General features: G+C 32.5%; 1 pseudogene; it reads right to left on the bottom strand.

Annotated features, from left to right (window-relative positions):
• Positions 1 to 5,549: 5,549 nt before the first annotated feature.
• Positions 5,550 to 16,136, bottom strand: part of LOC149158514 (protein H2A.7 pseudogene) — a 28,559-nt pseudogene continuing 17,972 nt past the window's right edge.

Below are 16,136 nucleotides of genomic sequence, written 5' to 3'. Positions count from 1 at the left end.
GTCTTCTAACTCCACCTATCAGTCTTCTAACTCCACCTCTGTAAGTCTGAGCAGGGCTGGCCATCAGAAATAAACACATATCAGTTTATTCCGAATGAGCAGGGCTGGCCATCAGAAATAAACACATATCCGTTTATTCATAGTTAGTATATTAAAAAACCAAAAGGGTAAGTAAATATTGGTTATTTATGTGAATTCCATTGTTATACTCGTTGAAAATCAAATCAAATAATATTTTACATATAATGTATGTACTATGGTATAATCTATGGACTGGCTGCTTACAAGGTCGGCTGGGCAGCGGGTTTCATTGCCAAACGTACACTTTATTATATTTTATAAAGTTAATTAAAATCATGATAGAGCATAATCGAAGACACGGTTTATTACATGCCTACCAATAACAAGAGCTGAGAAGAATAAACAGCCAGGCACAGCAATAGGTTTTCACGGGCCGATGAAACTACGCTTCGCGTGAGGTGTAACTTTCACGACGAGGCGACATGCAGATAATTCATTGGGCGCATGTTTTTCCAGAGCATAACACCGTGCACATAAACCATTGGCTGCATGCATGGTTAATGTAACATGTCAAATTCGCTTTAACTCGGTCATCACTATGCCCAGGTATCGGCTTCAGCAAAACTAACGAGTTGTCTGTGGCATTGCCATTATCGCCTTCGCTGTAACCATTGTTATTATGGCCTTCGCTATAAGCAACCCAATCTGTAAGCATTGCCATTATCGCCTTCACTGTCAAATACTAGAGTTGTTGCAAAACGAGCTCTATCTGCTCAATGGCGAAGCCGTGGAATTCGAAGTTAACAAGATACCGAAGTACTTGCAAATCCTCGCCATTTAGATTTTGCATGTATTCAAAGTCACTTGCTTTGCAAAATTCAGTTATATTTCTGGAAATCAATGTTTTGAATGAGATATGGAAGAATGTGTTGCAGAGGTTGTTTTTAATAAGATATAGAAGAATGTGTTGCAGAGGTTGTTGAATTGAGCTTAAATTCGGTAATGGTTGTCGCTGCAATAAATTCGTGATGAACAACAGAGGTAAATTGTCTTTATTCGTTTTTAAAAGCTCTAACAGTAAAAAAATTTCTTCACTGCATACCGAGACAGACAAAGTAGAGGTCCCGAGTTCGATTCTCGGAATGCTATTTGTTTCATTCTCTTCCCTTTTTGACTGAATTTGTCAAAAATCCGTCCAACTATGCAACCATTGATTGATCCTTTGAAAGTTTGGAATTCAAGATTGGTTGTAGTCAAATAATTGTGCACATGTCCATTGCTTTCAATAGTCCAAATTTATCAAATAATACTTGGGATAATTCACAGAGATAATTTTGCATGGCTTCCACTATTAAGAGTCAGAATCCTTGACCGGAACCTCGTTGGTGATACTGCACGCTGTAACTGAAGCATATGCACAATTCGTACATTGTATTGAATGGAATACAAAACGTTGAAGCAATCTTCTGGTTTGTGCGCTGTATTGAAGGGAATGCAAAATGTTGAAGTTGAATTATATGGCATATGTTAGTTCGTGCTCACTAAATTATAAGGTTCGTGCACTTATGTTGAATAGTATGCAGTTAAAGCAATGTGTCAAGTAAATTGAGTAGTCAGTAGTTTATGCCTCTGCATTGTATTGGTTTATATATATGCTTTGTTATATGTCTGTCGTTCCATCCCTGGGTGTATCAAGGGCTTGCAATTGACAGGCCGTGTCAGGTGTCTTCTGCATTGGAGACCCCGTCCCTCTGGTGGACGAGTTGCTTTGTTCGCAAATGGCGGAAGGTGTGGGGAGGTCAACCGACACAGGGGAGTGGAGACCGTCGGATGAGAGGGAGGACAGGTGGACGGTGGATGTGCAGGAAGGGACAGGTGGAAGGATGGACGGGGGCACGTTTGTGCCGAGAAAGTTCGCAGGGATGTACGGCGGGGCACGTTGCTGTCCAGAAACTTCAAAATAAATAATACTTAAAATATGTTTTTTAGAAAACGATTGAAAATATTTAATCTGATTATATGCAATTGGGAAGGCACGATAGCACTGTATAGGCACCTTAAGGCATTGAGATCAATATGGGTTTATTCACAAAATTGTTCGTTCTAAATGCTTTTTCCTTCTGGTCTTGTAGATATTCAGCCCAGAAAATCGCACTGAAGACAATTTCAATTTCAGAATATTATCTCCAAGATCTATTAATACCGACTCCATCCGTGCAGTTTCCCAGCAGCCTTCTTATTCTCATGAACGAGCTCGGGAAAAAGATGGGAAGAACATTAGATTTATGGGTGATCAGCAGCTGCCTTCAAATAAGAGGAGATAAATCGCATGCGGTCGGATCAGTTTCAGAATGGGATGATTAATTGGTCGATGAAGGAGTCACAGAAAGAGAAACCTGATAAGGCTGTCAGCAATGGCTCCGGGGAGGAAACGGCCACGATGTCCAAAAGAATCGTATCCGTGCGGACAAGATCTGAGGCATCCCTGGTAATAATCGAATTCTTACTTCTTTTTGTGAATGTATAATTATGTGGGACTAGCACAAAACTGGGATTAAATGAGCCTGGACTATGCACCTACTTTACTTTTACATACACTTGCCAGCACTTTGCTGAACACTGTTTTATTCCCTGATTTTTCTGAGTTTATGTTCCCTAATTTTTTTTAATATGCCCAGTTATGAGCTTGCTGAATCTAGGAGGTGACTCTGCATTTTGGGTTTGTAGTAGATCTATTCCACTTGCAGACAATGATCACTACTTTGGCGAGTTTGTGTTCCCTGAGTTTTTCAATAAGCCAGGTTATGAGCTTCCTAAGTCGCAGAGTTTACTTTGCATTGTGGGTTGGTAGAAGGCCAATCACACTTGCTAGCAAGCACCAGTACTTTCCCAAGTTTATATTTCCTGATTTTTTAATAAGCAAAGTTATTAGGCTGCTGAGTCTCTGAATTCTGTAAATCGTATTATGAAGTCTTAATTAGAATTTTTTCATATATAAATCAGCTTCTGAAACAAAAAATATCATTTGGAATAGAAAGTAGCAGTAACGATATTTCTTCATAAATCGTATTATGAAGTCTTAATTAGAATTTTTTTCCATATATAAATCAGCGTCTGAAACAAAGAATATCATTTGAAATGAAGAATATCATGATCCAAAAAAAGGAAATATGAGTTTCTGATTTGGAAAAGGGCATACCTTGTTTACAGAACGAAAGATTTGGAAAAGGGCATACCTTGTTTACAGAACGAAAGCTCCAGACGCACAATGAGTTTCTGATTTGGAAAAGGGCATACCTTGTTTACAGAACGAAAGCTCCAGACGCACAAAAGAGCAGGTGGAAGACGAAAGAGGGGATGAAGAATACAAGCTCAGCATAGCTTCACAGAGGGGATGAAGAATACAAGCTCAGCATAGAAGCTACAATGAATATAAAGCAAAGCACAGCTGCGCAAACGAAGGAGGAACCTTTGTTAGTTCTGCATCATCCACCTGTAACACATGCAAACACACTTGTAATACACACTTGTAATTACCTGCGATTGCTAATGAACCTTTGTTAGTTCTGCATCATCCACCTGTAACACATGCAAACACACTTGTAATACACACTTGTAATTACCTGCGATTGCTAATGAACTTATGATATGTTACTTGTAACTACCTGCCAATCTCAAACATTTCATGTTTCAAACTAATGTTAACATTAGTTATGTAAGTTAAAAGCATTTTTAAAAAATGAACAGGCTAAAACCAAATTAACATATAGTCTAGCCTCTTCCGCCTCGGGAAGAGGCCAAATAAGAAGAAAAATAAATCCATGTTGAGAAACTTTGGAAAGCAAATCGGTAGTCGTCCGAAAACTTTGGTTATGGCGTGATTAGGCGGACTAATAAACAGCTGAATTAATGTTAACATCAGCACAACCGATTACTATAGTCCCTGGCCATTGCCAGATGGCAGGGACTAATAACACTCTAAAGGTTGTTGAAACATTTTTCTTCACATTACTTTTAGTGTCAAGCATTTGAGCATTGGATTCTTTCTATCTAAGAAGAGTTTTATCTATTTCCATGTGCTTTTTATTTGTCATTTCATGTGGGTTTATTTTCTTAATTGATAAAGATGTATAATAGGATCTATTTTGTTTTCGAGACATTACTTTGGAGCTTACCGATGAAAAAGCTTGAAATGATGACTGGCTTCAATAAGAATGGTTAGTTCCATTCGCATTCGCTTGAAATGATGACTGGCTTCAATAAGAATTGTTATTAGTTCCATTCGAGGCGCTTTGGTTTCCATATTATAGCATTTATTTCTATATTATCCGAAAAATATAGAGAATATTTTGGCCGTGATGTTTACATAACACATTATAAAACTCAGTGTTTGCATGTGAATTTTGTTGAGATTTTTGGAATTGCGTGGAGTGATGTCACAACTAAGATGAGATCCTTCCCCATAAGAAAATATTTCACTAGTGTGAAGAGGAAGGAATGGATAAACATGAACCCCACAAAGCATATCAACAATTCCTTCCTACACTAAGCAAATGGAATCTCAGTGAAGTAGTCAGTATTTGACGCAAATATAAAAAATAACACCTTACAAATTCCACCAACGAAGACGTTTTGAAATCGTATAGTTAGAGTAATTGAAGGAAGAAAAACACGGCGGACGATCTTCCCCCATGATCTAGACGAGCTTTCTAATCTGCTTGTGATATCCTGAATAGCAGGTAGAGAAACGGTTGAGACAAAGGTAAACTACTGAGCAGCTGTGAGACCATTAGTCTATATACAAAGTTGACTGGGCAAACCTAATTCATAAACTCTGGTCTCTTTGTCCACTAGTTTGGTCTGACTCACATATCGTTGTATTTATTGACATTCATGGGCAACGAAAGAGAATATTTATCCCTAACATCACGAAAGTTTGGGCAAATCAATCTACTTGGAGAGAACTTTATGAAAGTTTGGTCAAATCAATCTACTTGGAGAGACGTGATTTTGTAGGACAAATATTCCTCCTATCGAATTTTTATCCTATCAAATTTTTATATAGTCTTGAACATAGTTACCAAGTTCGAATTCGAATACGAATTTGAATTCGATTCGATATATTTGAATTTGATTTGATATACGACAAAAATTCCATAGTATACATGTTACAAATACTTAAATTTATTAATTTTTTTAATAGGAATTATCTATTTAAAATGAAAATTTATCATTTTATAATTTTGTGTAATATAGAAATTATAGTTTTTTATTATTTTAATAGAAAAATTACTAATTTACATTTAATTTACTATTTTATTAAAGGGAAAGTTATCCTTTTTATGTTTCCGTACATTACAATTTCTCATTTTATAAAAATTTTTAATATAGAAATTACTAATTTTTTATTATTTTTTCTTATAAAAATTTGCAAAAGAAAGTTTTTCAAATATAAAATTCGTTTTTTCTAATTAATTTTTCCCTATCAAAGACTCCCTAAAAACGCCATAAAATTATATTTGTGCATTTCAAACTGAAGCCTCGAGCTCACAGGCCCCTGCCTTACCATTATCGGTCTTTTTGGGTAGCAGAACATTGTGAATATTCAACAACACACCACCATTGGCTATGGTCGCCATGCTTAGAAGCTTGCTCAGCTCTTCATCATTTCTCGCTGCCAACAGAATGTGGTGTGGAACAATCCTCATCTTCTTATTATCTCTTGTAGCATTTCCAGACAACTTGAACACCTCAACGGCAAGATATTCAAGAATAGTAGCCAGTGAAACTGGAGCTCCTCCTTCCACACGCTCAACATACTTTCCTGCTTTGAGAAACCTGGCAATACGTCCAATAGGGAAGTGAAGACTGGTCTTCGAGCTCCCGGAACAAATTTCTTACCATCAGTTGATTTCCCTCTCGCTGGAAAAAAAATACTTCATGCACCGTACCGAATTTGATTTGGCCAAATTCTTAATCGTACCGAACCGAATCAGTGAATTTTCAGATTTTTTTAAACAATATGCCCAAATTTGGTAACTATGGTTTTGAATTCAAGATGAATTTATATTAATTTAATTTTTAAATAATTATGTTAATAATCTTATAAAAACATTTCATCATAGATCTAAATGTATAAGTTGAGATTAGAAGTAATGTATATATGACAGGTCGCTTTATAGTATTAGTGGTGGGAGGATGGTAATTTATCTCACTCGCCATATTCCCTACTCAATGTGGGGTGTTTGGAGGACAAAGCATTTAAAATTAATGTTTCATTAGAAAGAGGTACGAGGGTTAACTTTGTTGGGGGCTCTTCAATCAGCCATTTGTAGCGTTGAGAGAGTTGCGAAGTTGAGTTGTGATGTGAAGGGAAATTACGTTTAGTGGCCATGGTCCATGAATATAGCCAACCCAAGCAAAGAGGCAGACAAAGAGGTTGTCAGCGTCAGCCTCCATGGCATAGACCAAGAACTATTAGATTTGGCGATGACCTTAGGCTTTGTATTAAACTAATGGTTGTTGAGATGGAATCAGAAGAAATTGGGAATAGAAGCAATGGTCATTGGGCATTGTGAAATCTTCTTGGAAGGCATTTGAGAGACTAGGAATACATTCTGAGGGTGGCAGAGAACATCATCATTGACTTCGACTTCCACCTTGCCCAGGCAAGGTATTATCCACGTTTCTAGGTTGGAGCACTAGGAATCTAGTTTTCCCCACCTCCCTCGCCTCGTACAACTTCCACTTCTTCAAACAACTTGGGCTCTCCCTCTCTGTGTCCCCTGGACTTGGTTGTTCATGGTGCTTAACCTCCAAGTCCTAAGAAGTCACAACTAATAAGGAGAGGAGAGGACCACATAAAAATCACGATTATTAAACAATGATCGGAAGGAGCGAGCAACTAGCAGTAAGGCAATAGTTGTGGACATGCCAAGGGAAGACACACTGCAAGAGGTTGCAACCACTTACCTTGGAGGAACAAAAGTTGAATGGGAAAGACTAACATGGCTACAGAAAGGCTAGAAGAACCCCTTCAACTAACATCCAGCATGTACATGAGCGTCCTCAAGAACCAAGAAATATTTCCTTAGTTTCCTCAGGTTTCTTTTTTGCATATTAACTCTATTTTTTGTATTAAAATTTTGCTACAAAACTTTGAAGAGGACCATCTAGATTCTCAATCTTGAGCAAATAGCTATTCTAGTTTTAATTTAGACAAATTCTTCTATTTTTAAACATGTTTAATCCAAAAAAAAATCAGTAAACAAATTTACATGATTGTACACTCTATAAATAACCAATAATATAATGCATTATATATATATATAAATTTTATAATTTTAAATTTCCGTTTTCCAAATTATGAAAAAACTATTTATTTTGACATCTTAAAATAATATTCTCCCAAATATAAATATAATAATAATTATTGTATATATATTTTTAATATTATGTACTAATTATTATATATATTTTGAATATTACATAGTACATAATAGTCTCACATTCTTATAATTTTCAATCGTCACCTTTGGCATGTGACTTTTTGGGCCAGATAAATTTTAAATTTTATTTATTAATATTTATATTAAATTTTAAAATTAAATTAAATATTTCTCTTATGTTTTTTATTATCAATATTTTTTTTTTTTAATTTTAAAATTATTATTTAATATTATTTAAGAAATTTATTTTAAAATTTTATATTTAAATTTTTTTATAAATATATAAATAATTAATATTAAAAATATTAGGAAAAAAAATAATTAATTTAAAAAAAAATTACGTTCCAAAATACGTTATTATTTAACAAATTTATTTTAGGGAAAAAATTCCTTACAAATAAATGATAAGTTTTCGTGTCTTATAATTATAAAATGGTTTAATTTATAGAAATAAATATAATAAATTTTTATAAACTTAAAGTATAAGTACACAATTTGAAATATTAAAATAATAATAATATGAAATATAATCTTCATTTTATATTTTAATTTATATTGTTATTTTTTTTAATTTAATTATGTTTTTCTTGTTTGTTGAGGACAAAGTTTGAACCTAAAATTTTAATGAATATAGAACTTTATTATTAGAAGAATCACAATTAAACTACTTTTCTATGTTTTTTTATAGTAAATGTGAATTGGAAAATTATTTTGTTTTTTTTTATAATGAATGTTTTTTGTTTTTTGTTTGTTTTTGTTTGGGTATGGTTTATGGACATTTTCGGTCAGCGGGTGGTGCTACGTCTACGGGAAAAATCTTCAGCCCCTCAGCCTATAACAAGACCTGATCCCAAGAGCTTTCGAGAATTGACCCTGCAACCTCCCAAATGGCGAGGCCCCGACTTGACTAATTGAGCTAACTCTTGGGGCTTTTTTTATAATAAATGTTAACTGATATATTATTTTGTTTTCTATATAATAGATGTTAACCGGTATATTATTTTGTTTTATAATTATTTTAAGTAATTATATATATATATATATATATATATATATATATATATAGATATATATATTCATACGTTAATTTTATTTATATAATTATTTTAAAGTAAATATATCATGATGATTATTAATGTCTATTATTTTTTAGGGGGTAATTCAATCACTGATCTTCATGGTATGAAATCTTTGTAAATTTTGCAGGTTGAGGTTCAATTTCCCCCTATTGTATCATTGAGGTCGTGGGTAGGGGCGTAGATGGGTTCACTTAGAAGTTATAATGGTAATGGTCAGAATCAGTCCCTTGTAATGCGAGTACGAGTCTAACTTAGTTGTCGATTCCTCTAAACAAAATAAAAACGTTCACTAGGACATATGTGATCTACAACTTCAAGAATGCAAGATATTAATTAAAAAAAAATATTTATATCATAAAAAGGAATTAAGAGAAGCATTCCAAGATCACCATAATTTTTATAACTTAAAAGATCAAAATTTTGCTAGTGTGACAAATATTTTGAAAATTAGATTGAATGTGAGTACATGATGGACAATCTAAGAGAATATGTTTTCCAACTTCAACACTCCTAGGATCACGTGGGTGACAAACTCTTTCATCACATGGCATTTTAGGAATTGCCCAATGTCCACTTCCACTATGAAGCTCATGAGAATTAGTTCTTATCTTAGCAATGTTCATTTTATTTTTAATGCTAGTCAATATAGAAAGAAAATTTTGGTTTTCGAGATTACGATTAGTCACTCCATTATATTACTGCAATTTCTTTTTGCCCTCTAACTCTTTATTGCCCCACAATTTTTCCACAAATTTTGAAGTAATAATATTTGTAATATTGTCCGGATTCTGCAAGATGATCTCCTTTATTCCCGAGTGGTTCAAGCATCACTAGGCATCCTTATCCCACCATCACTTGAGCCGAAGGTGGGGGGTTTTCGTTAGATCTAGAAGCAATTGTAGGAAACCTCTTCGCATCCATGTTGCATAACTTCTTCTACATAAGGTACCTAGTCATAGTCATGATTTTAATGGTGGGAAGGCTTGCTTCAATCAAAAGGATAGGGTAGGGAGTATTTCCTTAACCTAAAAGTTGGAGGTTATAAATTATTTTTGGATTTGTTCAATATTCCTCCAAAAATCTCTAGATATACTACAATACCAAATCTTACATCAATATAAAATAAAATGAGTGAAGAAAACCTCAAAGAGGAGTAATTGTTTTTATCTTATAGCCAAATATTTTCTTACTTACAATTGTTTTCAAGCCCATAGTAATATTTTCAACCTTTAGTTATCATTTTCTCAATACTATAATTCCAAGTGAGCTAATGGATGTTAATTCCTAAATATTTGTACGAAGAAACTTCCTCCAAGGAGGATTTTTCATCAAAGAAGGTATCGTAGCTGATTGTTTTGGAATTAATTATCATGACTTTAGTTTTGTTGGTTTTAAAAATCATACCCTCATTGGAGCACAAAACTTAGATGATTTTGAGTTGATTCCTAAAACCATAATGGTTCATTTCCAAAGGAACAATATCTTTAGCATAAAGGAGAAGTGTTGTGACTGTACCAGTGAGTGTGGATCCAACACATCCTTCATCTCCCAAACACTCTTGTATCTTATCAATGTATATGCCAAAATGCGTAGGGGATAAGCGATGCCCTTGCTTGACTCCACTATTACATTTAATTTCTTCTTATCAACACTCAATAGTTCTAAGCTTAGAAATAACATTATCATGCAACCTTGACATAACAACCCTCAACTCGAGAGAAACCATTATCTCTTCTAGCGTCTTCCATAGCTTTATTCCAAAATTGGTGTCAAAAGTTATTCTAAAGTAAAAAAAACAATAGAAGAGATTAATTTTATTATTTTTTCATTCTTTTACAATTATCATAAGATACAAGATGGTCTACAGTTAAATGATATCTTATAAACCCAACATGGCCTTTAGTTCTTTACGATGTCTTTTAAGCCAAAGGTTAATCTTCTTTTCCAAAATAAGCCCATCCAACTTGGCTAAAATGTGGCTAATCATAACGGTTCTATAATTACATGGAATGTTTTTATCTCCACTCTTGAATATAGCCACAATCAGGCTTTGTGTCCAATACTTAATGAAGCCTTGCTTCACAAATTCTCCCATTTTAAAATTTTCATCTTGGTAGCCTTCATTCCTTCAATTTCCCATTAGTGAGCTTCTTAACCCCAAACTCAGTGCCTTCAACTAAAAGATATTATCTTCCATAGGGGTATTGAAAATGGTGTTCATGGCATTAGTGGATTCATAAAGGTTTTTAAGGTAAATATTCAAGTTCTTCAGGGGAATCAAATGATTTTCTTTAGTTTTATGAATTAGAATTTTCCTTCAAAACTTTCCATGATGGAACTTAGAGACTTGTACCGATGATGATAATGATAATGGTTAACATCCACATTTTCTCCTTAAATTGTAATTTAGAATTTTTTTTAATATTAACCTTATTTCATAGAATGATTTTTGTTTTTCTTTATTTCTTCATAATTTAGTTAATATTGGACATCGTTATGCCAACCCCCGTTGAATTGAAGGTAGTTTTGGATGGACTTTGAGGAGATTTGAATAAAAATCTTGTATTCCATGTTTTTTTAATTTGTTCATGATTGTGCTCTCAATGGGGTAAAGGCTTTCTTTTGTGAGGATAAGATAAATGATATTTCTTTTAATTTTGAGATTATAGGCCATAAAATAATTTTGGATATGCTTTATTTATATAAAATAATAGGAGTAGCAATTTGCAAATATTCTCAAACATATAATAAACGTTTCATCCAATAGTTATCATTTTTTCTATACTATGATTTTACTTGATCTTGTAATGAATATTGATTCCAAAATATTTATATGAAAACACTTCCTCCAAATTAACTTTATTATATACAAAAATATAATAAATTAATATTCATATTCATACTTATATTTAAATGTATTGGGAAGAAAAAAAACGCTTAAAAATTCCAACTTACACTTCATTATTTAAAATAATATCATTAAAATAAATTATTATTGTTATTGTTATTATATTAATTAGAATATTTAATTTAATTTGATTTAACAAAATTATTTTTAAAATTTAATATGTAATTATTAAAATAATATAATGATGAAAAACCAAATGATTTTAATGAGCATTCCTACATCATTTTCTGATGCACTTGTATCATTATTTGACTTACAACTTTTAAAGTGATAAAAATATCTAAAAATTCCATTCATTTTCAATTTATACCAAAATCGTAACTATTTAGTAACTTTTATATAATTAGCATGTTTCAATATTAATTTATATAGTATTCAAACATTTCAATTCTATTCAAGTTTTAAGTCAATAAAGTCGACAAATGAGTGAGGGCAATGTTGAAATTAGAAAAATTATCATTCCTTTGAACAGTTTCACAAAGAATGATGTAAGGTGTAAAACTGAAACCAATTTTGGAAACACTAATATATATAATACCCATCATTGCAAACATTGGCAAATGAGGTAGGGCCAGCTTACGATAAGCGACAACTTGACAGATTAGGAAGAAGTGATGGGTCAAAATTAGATAATTCATCGGGAAGGAAGTAAATCATCCATAAACAACTGTTGACATCAGTCAACTAACCTATATAGAGTAGATGATATATTAACTAGCCTAGATCTATCTTAACCTCAGCTCTATCAAAAGAGTGGGATCGAATCTCTTGAGGTGCAAACCACTTTTTTGAGTATAAAACAAGAGGAAAAGTTTTCACCTAGAGATATTTGATCTGAGGTTAAGATGGATCTAGGTTATTTTTATAATATATCTATATATATATATCTATATCTATATATATATATATATATATATATATATATATATATATATATATATATATTTGTATCTATGTGTCTCTTTCTTATTCCCTTTCTCCATCTCAAACCATAAACATACACAGTCTCTCTCCATATATATATATATATATATATATATATATATATATATATATATATATATATATATATATATATCTCCCTCCCTCTCCCTCTCCCTCTCTCTCTCTTCCCCTTCTCTCTCCCTCTCTCTCTCCTCTACCTTTTCCCTCCCGCTCTCCTCTCTTCCTCACTCTCTCTCCATCTCTCCCTTGTCATTCCCTCTCTCGCTCCACCTTTCTCCGTCTATGTCTTTCTTCTTTTCTCCATATCTCTCTCCCCTTCCAACTCCCTCTCTCTCCCCCCTCTCTCTTGAGTCCTGTCTCTCTCCCTCTCTCTCCTACTCTCTCCCACCTCCCTCTTCTTTTTCCCCGTATAACCTTTTGCCTCTCTCTTCCCTCCAAATTTGTCACTACCACCCTCTCTCATTCTCTCTCTCCCCTCCATCTATGTGTCTCCCTCTCTTTCTCTCCCACTTCTCTCCCTATCTCTCTCCTCTCCTCTTCTCTCACTTCCCTCCGCTCCTCTCTCCATCACTCCTTTTCCATCTCTCCCTTGACACTCCCTCAATCTCTCCACCTCTATCTCTCTATGTCTTTTCTCTTTCCTCCCACTCTCTCTCCCTCTAACTCCATATCTCTCTATCCTTCTCTCTCTCCCCTTGTCTCTCTCTCTCACCTCCCTCTCTCCTTCTCCCTCTCCCCTCCCCTCTCTCTCTCTTAAAGTTGATGCCATTGTATTGTGTTCAAGAAAGTATCTAAATAAAAAAACTCAATTGGTTGTAAAATATTGAACCTATATTTTGGATGAATCATGTCAAAGAAAATACAATAATGAAAAGCCTAAAATAATCATGCATTATTTTTCCTCTATTATTGGTAGTCACTTTGCTTGCTCTAATTGTTTGGATCCTTAGTTAATATGGATCTATGTTGGTTCTTAATAATATTATTTATAGTATATAAATTTCACATATTTATATATAAAAGTATTCTCATTTTTAATTTTATTGAAACCTTGATTTAATTTCAATGGGAATAAATTTTGCATCTTTATATGTAGAAGTATTCTCATTTTTAATTTTATTGAAACCTTGATTTAATTTCTATGAGAATATTTTTAGTAGTCTCGATGACAGAGGGTTTAGATATATCTCAAAAGTAATTATATTTTTATCTCTTTTATATTTAGTCAAAAAAGTGTTATAAAATTAAATTAAAATAAAATATTTATAAAATATTTTTATTGTGAAATAAGTTATGATTTTTGGGCATGGTATGGATAAGCTATGGTATTGGTCCATGGTATTGTAACAAATCATATTCACAAGTTAAGAATATCCATGGTAAAGTGAGTGAATATCTATGGTAAAGAATCTTGTCATATTGTTATAAATAATTTAATTGTGAAATAAGTTATGATTTTTTGGAATGTGGTATTGATAAGCCATGGTATTTGTCCATGGTATTGTAACAAATCCTATTCACAAGTTCATAATATTAATAACAAACTAGGGTAAATATCATGTCATATTGTTATAAAATATTTTGATTGTTAAATAAGTTCTTCTTTGACATGTGGTATAAATAAGTCATGTATTGGCCCATGGTATTGTAACAAAGCCTATTCACGAGTTAATAAAAAATAAAAATATAACAAATTGATTTTATTATTTTTATTACTTTAAATTTTTATTATTAATTGAGCCAACATTTAAATTTTTACACCCATCCCCATAATAGGGTTTATATTACTTTTAACTTTTTATTTATTACTTTTAACCTTTTATTTATTACATTTAACTTTTTATTAATCTAGCCAACATTTAAATGTTTACAATCATCCCCATATCACTTTTAATTTTTAATTATCCTTTCATTGAATCGACATTTAAATTTTTTTACATACTTACATTACACCTACACATCTACCTTAAATAACTAATGGTTCCATAATCATGCATACTCATCGTATAAGAAGTAAAATGACTACAAGTCAGCTAAGGTAATCAACTAGTGCATTAATTATTTCTTCTATATGCTCCAATACCAATTGAAATTCATGTTGATAACTAGTCTACTTCAATTGTACAATTGTCTACAGCTTAGATTATGATAGAGAAAACTATAAGCAATTGTTGATGCATGTGGAAAATGGAACCCAAATCTACCAGCAACTTACAAACAATCTTAGACCTTACTATTTTTACAATAATTTTGTAGGTATTAAACATCAAATGCATTTTTAGCAATATATTTAACCTAAGATCCTTTAGTTTTAGGTGAACCAAACTCCTAAATCTAAAAAATAAAATTTGTAGTGATCCAATAAATATTACAAATGAATTTTGTATGTGAAATTTATGGCCCTCAGAAGTTGATGTATCAAATAGGCTCCTCAAATCCCACATTCCTTTTGCTTCTCATTTCTTAGACCCATAGTTTTGGATCTTAGGTATTTTACCTCTTTGCCATTTTACTTCTTAGAGTTTTAGAATTTGTATCAAAAGGTATTTCTACCCTCTTGTGATAAAAAAAAATTGGAATGAGTGTGGTTAGAATCTCCGATATGTCACCAACATTCTAATTAATTTACAAGCTTTTCATATTGCAAGTTTTCACTATTACATTCATTAATAAAGTATAAATTAGTTGTAATTATGTTCTCTTCGCAACATATTTATGTAATTTTACATGATATTATTATACTCATTTTTTTCTCAACATAATTTGGACCTATGGTATCAATGCAATCAATTCTTTGTCATTTCTCCGTGTGTGTCACTAATAAGAGTAAGGCATAAGGAGTTGGAGCTTGAATTAACCAAAATGGTGAAGACTTCCCTTGTTAACACAAGTAGCCTCCCATTGTAGATGGAAATAAAGGAAATAGATTAGTTGATCATAATAATATGTTGCTTGAGTCATAAAGAAATAGAATGACGGATAAATTCACTAGAATCCTTTAACCAATCCTAATGGAAATGGAGGCACCTTGAAAAAGTAGTCATTTTGGAGGTATGAAAAACTTCAAGAATAAGTTAGCTTTGATGTTTCATTGTCCTAAAGGAAACATAACCAAGATGCTTTGGAGAAATGGTTGATTCTACTCAAGGGTTATTACTTGGTAAACTTCTCCAATGGTGAGAAGTCACGTTTATGCTCCTTAAGTCACTTCTCCATGTCAAATATTAAGGAGGAACTTACTATATATAACATCCTAAAGAACAATCTAAATATTTTAGGACAAAACCCACTTAGGTGGCTTTGATTGATGCCTTGAAGGAGGAACTTTACCATGCTATAACTATAATTCCCAATGGATGATGTGGATAGATTTGCACAAAAAGAATGACTTACCTATAAATTCTATATTTTACATTCAGATCTAAATACCAATAATTATGAATTGCACTTAATTCTAAAACACCATAATGTATATAATTCATTAAATACCAAATTAAAACTCATATATGGGACGTACTATTATATATATCTATTTTGTCTTCTTCTTTAACCCTAGAGTGAATGGAGAAAATTAAAATAAGTTTGTATTATACGTAACAATCCACAACATCAAGGAATCTCATAGATGCCTTGGTTGTGGAGAGAGTTGATAGTATCCTTGGTATATTTTAGGAGGCCTTCTAACTTATTTTAGGGTACAAGCAATATCTTAATCTCATTGTTCCTTATAACTCT

The sequence above is a fragment of the Pinus tabuliformis genome, chromosome 5_2 (genome assembly GCF_031772625.1).
Source record: "Pinus tabuliformis cultivar Carrire ecotype Pingquan chromosome 5_2, CPIR1, whole genome shotgun sequence".
Lineage (NCBI taxonomy): Eukaryota > Viridiplantae > Streptophyta > Pinopsida > Pinales > Pinaceae > Pinus > Pinus tabuliformis.
The sequence above is the reverse complement of the archived record's forward strand: the minus strand, read 5'-3'. Positions and strand labels throughout refer to the sequence as shown.